Raw genomic sequence first — 7105 nt, forward strand, 5'->3', positions numbered from 1 at the left:
GATTGACCCTCTTGAATATACCACCGGGGTTGCCGACTGTCCTAATGACCAGCAAGGCGTATGTCTAACCGCCACAGTGACCCGACAACCGCGACCACTGCTTCCCCCCAAATGGTAGCCCAACACCTCAACCCCTGTTGGGAAGGGTCGTAGCACGGGAAGATGATAATCCTAAACCGCATGCTCCTATATGACATAGTATGATTGCATAGTGCCACCGCGTCCCATTCCACGGGCCACCCATGCACTCGTTTCCAAGCCGACTATAGCAACTAGTCTATTAATGCATCATGCACAATGATGTCAACATTCATCACATAAGCATATCATCATTTGGCATCAAGAAATAAACATAGCACACATGGCATAAAATATGAGGATGGCTAAGCTACATAGCATTTGCATGATGACATGGCTAGTCTAGATATAATTAGATGAATGCCAAACAAGCCTTGAAACAAGGTCAAACGCCCTCTCCCCACTTACCTGTAATGTACAAGGACTCACGCTCGGTACGGGTGAGATCCGGTGCGAGAAACGTACGTTTTGGTGAACCTAACATAAGTGAATGGGGTTAGCATTTCACCATTTTGGGATCAAAATTAACATGATCTAATGACAAAATCATGTTTAGAATCCTAAAAGAAGGTCGCACGTCCGTTTTGGGTCCGTTCGGACGAAAAAATCATGTTGGAAGCCTCTCGGGTGGGTCGGACAGCCCACCTGTCATGACCCACCAGTCAGACCCACCGGTCATGACCGACGGGCAGGTCGGTTGGGCCCGCCGATTGGGCCTGCCGATTGGGCCTGAGGGTCCTGCTAAGATCGATGGGCAGGTTGGCCCATCGGTCGGCCCGCCGGTTGGGCCCGTCGGTTGGCCCTGAGGGTCTGCCCTCTCAGGCGGGTGCCCTCAGGCGGGCCATTTGGCCCACCGGTCTTGGCAAAAAAATGCCATTTTCGTTTGAAACCTTCCCCAACCTTTGGAGAATCAAATGGGGCTCTTCCCAACCCATTCTCCACACATTCAAGGTCTCATAAGATGGTTCTAACCTAGATCTAGGTTAGATTTAAGGAATGGAAAGCCATCTTACCTTCTTTGCTCAAGAACTCCTTCAAAACCCCAAAATCACTTCAAATCACCAATGCTTTTGCCAACCTTATAAACACTTCTTCAAATCCTTCAAAATCAACACATAGATCATCTATTAAACCTTAGATTCATCATCTCAAGGGGGATTTATAAGACCTCAAGAAACTCTACCCAAATCAGGGGTTTTACTTGGGTATGGTGAAAGTTTAAGGAATCTAGCATTTGCTCACCTCTAAACGTAGATCTCGTGTTGCAGATCACTCTTCCGACGTCGGAATGGGAAGATCAACCCTTGGCGCCGCTGAAATCCACCTCTTCTTCCTCTTTCTTCCCTTTTTCCTCTTCTTTCCCTTCTTTTCTCTCTCCTCTTTACCCTTCTCACCAAACGCCCGAGTGTCATAAATGAGAAAATGAAAAACTCATAAATGCTATTTATACTTTCTAATATAACTAAGTAACCACATGGGCGGGTCACTCAGGTGGGCGGATGCGCCCACCTGTGACCGCCCACCTGAGGGGCAAAAATTGGCCAACAAGTGGGATTTTAATGGAATTCAACTCTCGGCATAAGGTATATTATACGTATACGCTTTAAGATACGGCTACATACCTGCTTTATCCGTACATGGTCTTATGATACATGCATGTATACGGCTTGGATACACCCGTCTCCTCTGGCACTGACTCGGACTTGTCTGGCCAGCCGGTGTTCAAAGTCACCCTTGCCATCATGGTCCATAAGGAAACCACCTTAACCCTCTCCGGTTCAGGTCCTGCATGGTTTAACCGAGTCAACCGTGTAATCAGACTGGGTTTAAGAAGTAGGGTATTACATGTCATGTTCAGGTAAACTCATTGGGAAGCAGGGAAATGGATACTTGAAAGGGACCTCTAGTGTTTGTTTGGAATTTAGGAGGAATGACGATAGTTTATCTGGTTATATTGATTCAGATTATGTAGGTGATCTTGACAAGAGGTCACTCACAGGCTATGTATTTACTCTTGGAGGAAGCACAGTTAGTTGGAAAGCTACTTTACAGACCACCGTTGCATTATCTACTACTAAAGCAGAGTATATGGCAATGAATGAGGCAATTAAAAGAAGCTATTTGGCTTAGAGGTCTGTTGGGAGAACTCGGCATGGATCATATTGTCCATTGTGATAGCCAGAGTGCTATTCACTTGGCTAAAGATCCGATGTATCATGAGAGGACAAAGCACATTGATGTTCGGTATCATTTCATAAAAGAGATAATTGCTCAAGGTAATATTCAAGTGTTGAAGATTGGTACTGAAGACAATCCAGCTGATATGTTGACTATGCCTTTGTGTGTTGGTAAGTTCGAGCATTGCTTGAAGTTACTTGGTGTTTACCGTGTTTGAGTTCAGCCCTTTGGAGGACTACTGGAGAAGATGAAGATCTTAGCTATTTGTTTGTTTGTTAGAGGAGAATTCAAGCCAAGGTGGAGATTTTGTTATGTTTGTCTTGAATTCTTAACTTGTTTTGAAGATTGACCCGATTCGACATATTTTGGTGGTGACCCGAATGAGAATTTTTCTGAGATCTGTGATAGAAGCAGAGGGGTTCGATCTGATCGATCGCGACCCGATGGGTCGACCCACGATTTGGAGTATATAATGTACTATTGTCTTGTTGAGAAAGGTCATTGTATTTTGGGGGTCTTTTGATTTAAGGTTTCAGGGCGAGTTTTCTCACCACTGCTTAGGTGTAATCTCTCTTCTTCATAGTGAAACATCTTCTTCTTCACCCGAGGACGTAGCACACCACCCTAGTGTGTGAACCTCGTTAAATCTTTGTGTTATTCGGATCTATTATCTATTTATTTTTGTATTTTCTTGATGTTTGATCTAACACAAAGTCATCGGCATTTGACCCAGCTTCATCGTCAGGAAGATCTGCATTCATAGGTGAACTAATTACATAATGAAATAAAGAGAGGTGAAGAGAGATATGAGGAAATAGAGAGCATAGCATGAGAGGTACATAACTTACCTTCTTCATCAACAGGGATTTCTTGAATGATGTCTTCAGCGTCGGATGGGCCATTCATACCCTCCTTATTCTTGTCGTTCATAGTGTCCTTCTTAGTTCTCCCTTGGCCCTATCTTCGTTGACAACCTGAGGAGTGGAAGTGATAACTTGGCACAACTGAGAGAGCATGAGACTCATGATTTTAAACTCTCATAACTGGGGTCAAATCATCCCCTGCTGATTTCGATCCATAAAGTCGTTTCCCAAACCCCCTAGGTCAGTCCCTCATACCTGAAAGTCTGAAGGCTAGTGATTTGATTCCAAAACCCTAGAATTGGCCATTTTGAAATGGAATCGTTCATAGCCAATTTCAATCTGAATCAACTGATTTGATTCCAATTTTTTAAATCATGTTGAGACTTGAGTGTAGGGTTAGTGTAGAACCGTTCTCTTTAAACCAGATTTATTGACCTGTCGGTTCGATTTGGTCTTTCGAAGCGAGTTGATGCCGATGCCTTATGGTACATGACTTCAAGGGTGACATCAAATGTGGGGTGGCCAGATAAAATTGGACCGATACCCAAAGTGATTCGCACGCCAAAGTTGTGCCCTTGCACCATCACAAGGCCATGTACGAATAGGAAAGGTACCTTACCATATATGAATGATAAGAACCTAGTCCACATCACGTGGGGAGCCTGAGGTACGTGTTAGAATTCTGTTTTCCTCCAAAATACAGCACGATTGGCTTGTTTGGCCAACTGGTAGGTGTGAGACCCACCAGTGCGACCCACCTGTATGTGTAACGTGGGCCCTAGCAAACCCAGCTTAGGTGATTATGTGTATTTTGGATTCCTCATCGAAATGAGATCTTGTATGCCCGATAATGTCGGCTACTTTGCTCGAAAACGTAAATTAATGTGTTTTGGTCCATAAATGGGCAAAACCAAATAGACCTTACAAGATATTTATGAACCAAAGTATAAATAGGACTTAAACCCTTTTCTCTCTCCCATTTATGATTTCGTAAAGAAGAGGGAGAAAAGCGAAAGAAGGAGAGAAGGAAGAGGGAAGAGGCTTCCCCTTTGGATCCTGTGGCCACGTTTTACTTTTTCGCCACCGGTATCTTCACCGGTGTCTTGAGATCTATATTTTAAGGTAAGTAACGCCATAAACCCTTGAGATATGATGAAACCCTTTGTGTCTATGGTTGACTCTAGGGAATAATGAAACCATTGTGTGATTTTCTTGAAGGATTTAAGAAGGGAAGCAAGGATTTGGGAGTTATTGAAGTGGCATTTGAGTTGGGAGGGAAAATCCCAAGATTTGGGGTTTTTAAGCTAAAGTATGATTTCTTCCCCCAAATCATGTTAATGGCTTAGATCCATAGAACAATCAAGCAGATGAGGTTTAGGGAGTGTGGGAAATGAAGTGGGAACCACCCTATTGAGATTCCAAGAGGTGGAATGAAGAAAAGAAGGAAAACAACAAAACCCGAGGAATAAGGAAAACAACAAAACCCGAGGAATACCGACGGGTAGGACTGGCGGGTGCCACACCTACCAGTGTGACCCACCTATCTCCTCTGGGTCTACCGATTGGTAGGACCGCACCTACCAGTGTCACCTGCCTCTCTCCTCTAGGTCTACCGGCGGGTAGGACTGACGGGTACCACACCTACCAGTGTGACCCGCCTGTCTTCTCTGGGTCTACCAGCGGGTAGGACCGACGGGTCCCAGACCTACCAGTATGACCCATCAGTCTTGATAGTTTGCACAGGTGGGTTCTTCTACCCACCTGTAGCCCAAATGAGCTCTAATGGAACTCAAACTCACCGACAACCTTCTTCACGCTATTATATGTGTCATGACCATATCCTACATCAATTATAGACCCGAATTGGACGTATTTTTAAACTTCTTATCTATACTAGGTTTCGAGAAACTCATCTTCACTCTGAATCTTACCCGTACTACGAGTACAGATTCTTCCACAAGAATAGGTAAGTGGGGAGAGGACTTTGATCTTAATTTTCGGAATGTTTTTAGCATCCTATGCATTCATAGACTATATTGACATTCCGATTGTCATTCTCATTGATGAATGAATGATGCATTTAGAATTAAACATGTTATATCTTAAATTCTATATGCATGATCACTTGTTTGAAATATTGAGAATGGATTTATCATATGATGGATTATGATGATGATGTTTTCCGATCATGTGTGGGATTTCTAGATTAGATTCCATAGTCGGCTTAGAAACAAATGCATTGGTACACCGTGGAATGGGACACGGAAGTACTATGCAGTTGTATTATCTCATGTAGGAGCACGTGGTTAGGATATCATGTTCCCTTGTACTACGACCCTTCCCAACAGGGGTTTACGTGTTGGGTTATCACTGGGGGGAAGCGTTGGTCGCAAACTTCTGTGGTGGTTAGAAGTATGCCTGACTGATTATTAGGACAGTTGGAAACCTTGGTGATATATTCAAAGGGTCAATCGTACTGCTTTTAATTTCTACTGTGGTTTGGCCACAATTTACTTTTCTGCTGTGGTTCGGCCACGATTTACATTTCTGCTGTGGTTCGACCACGATTTAATTTTTCGAGTGCTCACGGTGGGCCTTCTCCGACAACCCTATGGGCTCATAGCGGGATGGAGAACGTATCTCAAACCCGGGGTATATGCGCACTATGGTTGTGAATAGCACGTTACCTATGATCTAGTATGTTTGTTAGGTGAATAGGAATGAAATGAATCTCATGCATATAATATCATTTGAAATGCATTTACTTGTGTGCATATTTCTTTCCATTTACTGAGCTAGTGAGCTCACCCCTCGTGTTCACACCTTTTTTTTTAAATGATTTTGCAGGATACTCTGTAGAGGAACCTGTGCCAGGTCCCACTGACGAAACCTTAATGGGGGATTGGTGGGTCCCCGAAGAATTTGAACACGATGATAGTTGCCCGTGTGAGGGTTGTGTTCTAGGGCAACAGTGACAAATTCCATCTACTGTACTCTTTTTTGTTCTTTTTGTATATTTCTCTTTTGTGCTCTCGGTAATTAAATTGTTATTTCTTGTGTAAATATCATGCCTACGGGTCCACATGTATTTATACTATGTATAACAATTTGGGTATCAAGAGTATATGGAAAATTTCAGGAAATCATTTATGACAGACTTCCGCTGAACTAGAATATTATATTTTCATGATTACTTGTGGCTTGTTGTGCTGTGGTTACTGTATCAGATGATCCTGGTGGTTTTGAGTTACTCGGAGGGAACCCGATTACCGGTCTGGTTCTATGTGAACAGGGCGTGACAGCTAGAGCACCGTGCGTAGAACAAAACTTGGCTACTGCCTGGGTTGCAGCTACTGGTACCAGCTTGTAGAGGTAGTTTGTAGCTGTGGATTATAAGAATTCAATCTTTTGGTGTAGTGTATGAGAATCCAATCTTTTGATGAGATTTTATAATCTGAACACAATCAAAGATTTTGATATGAATACCTAAATGGTAAATCACCAAGATATAACCAAAATCATACAAGAGGAAGATTCCTAAATCAGCTGATTTTACTCCTAGATTTCTTAATCTGTCACCAAATCTGCCCAAACATACAGCCCATCAGCTTGAGACCAATTCTGCAAAAGAGAAACCCAGTGCACGAGACTCCTGCTACTGCAAGGTCTGGTTTTTATATCTATTATAAAATCAGCTGATTTAGGAATCTTCGTCTTGTATGATTTTGCTTATCTCTTGGTGATTTACCATTTAGGTATTCATATCAAAATCTTTGATTGTGTTCAGATTATAAAATCTCATCAAAAGATTGGATTCTCCGCAAATAGAATATAAAAAACAGCTAGCAAGTCTATACTGGCAATTTGGCTTCAATGGGTTGGCTGACAGGTTTGGTTTTCACTTGACCAAACACAAGACCAGCCTTGTTTGACAAATTTTGACCCATGGGAGTTGGGACAACCTATATATAGGAAAAAATAACATG

This window comes from Macadamia integrifolia, unplaced genomic scaffold, assembly GCF_013358625.1.
Source record: "Macadamia integrifolia cultivar HAES 741 unplaced genomic scaffold, SCU_Mint_v3 scaffold_267A, whole genome shotgun sequence".
NCBI lineage: Eukaryota > Viridiplantae > Streptophyta > Magnoliopsida > Proteales > Proteaceae > Macadamia > Macadamia integrifolia.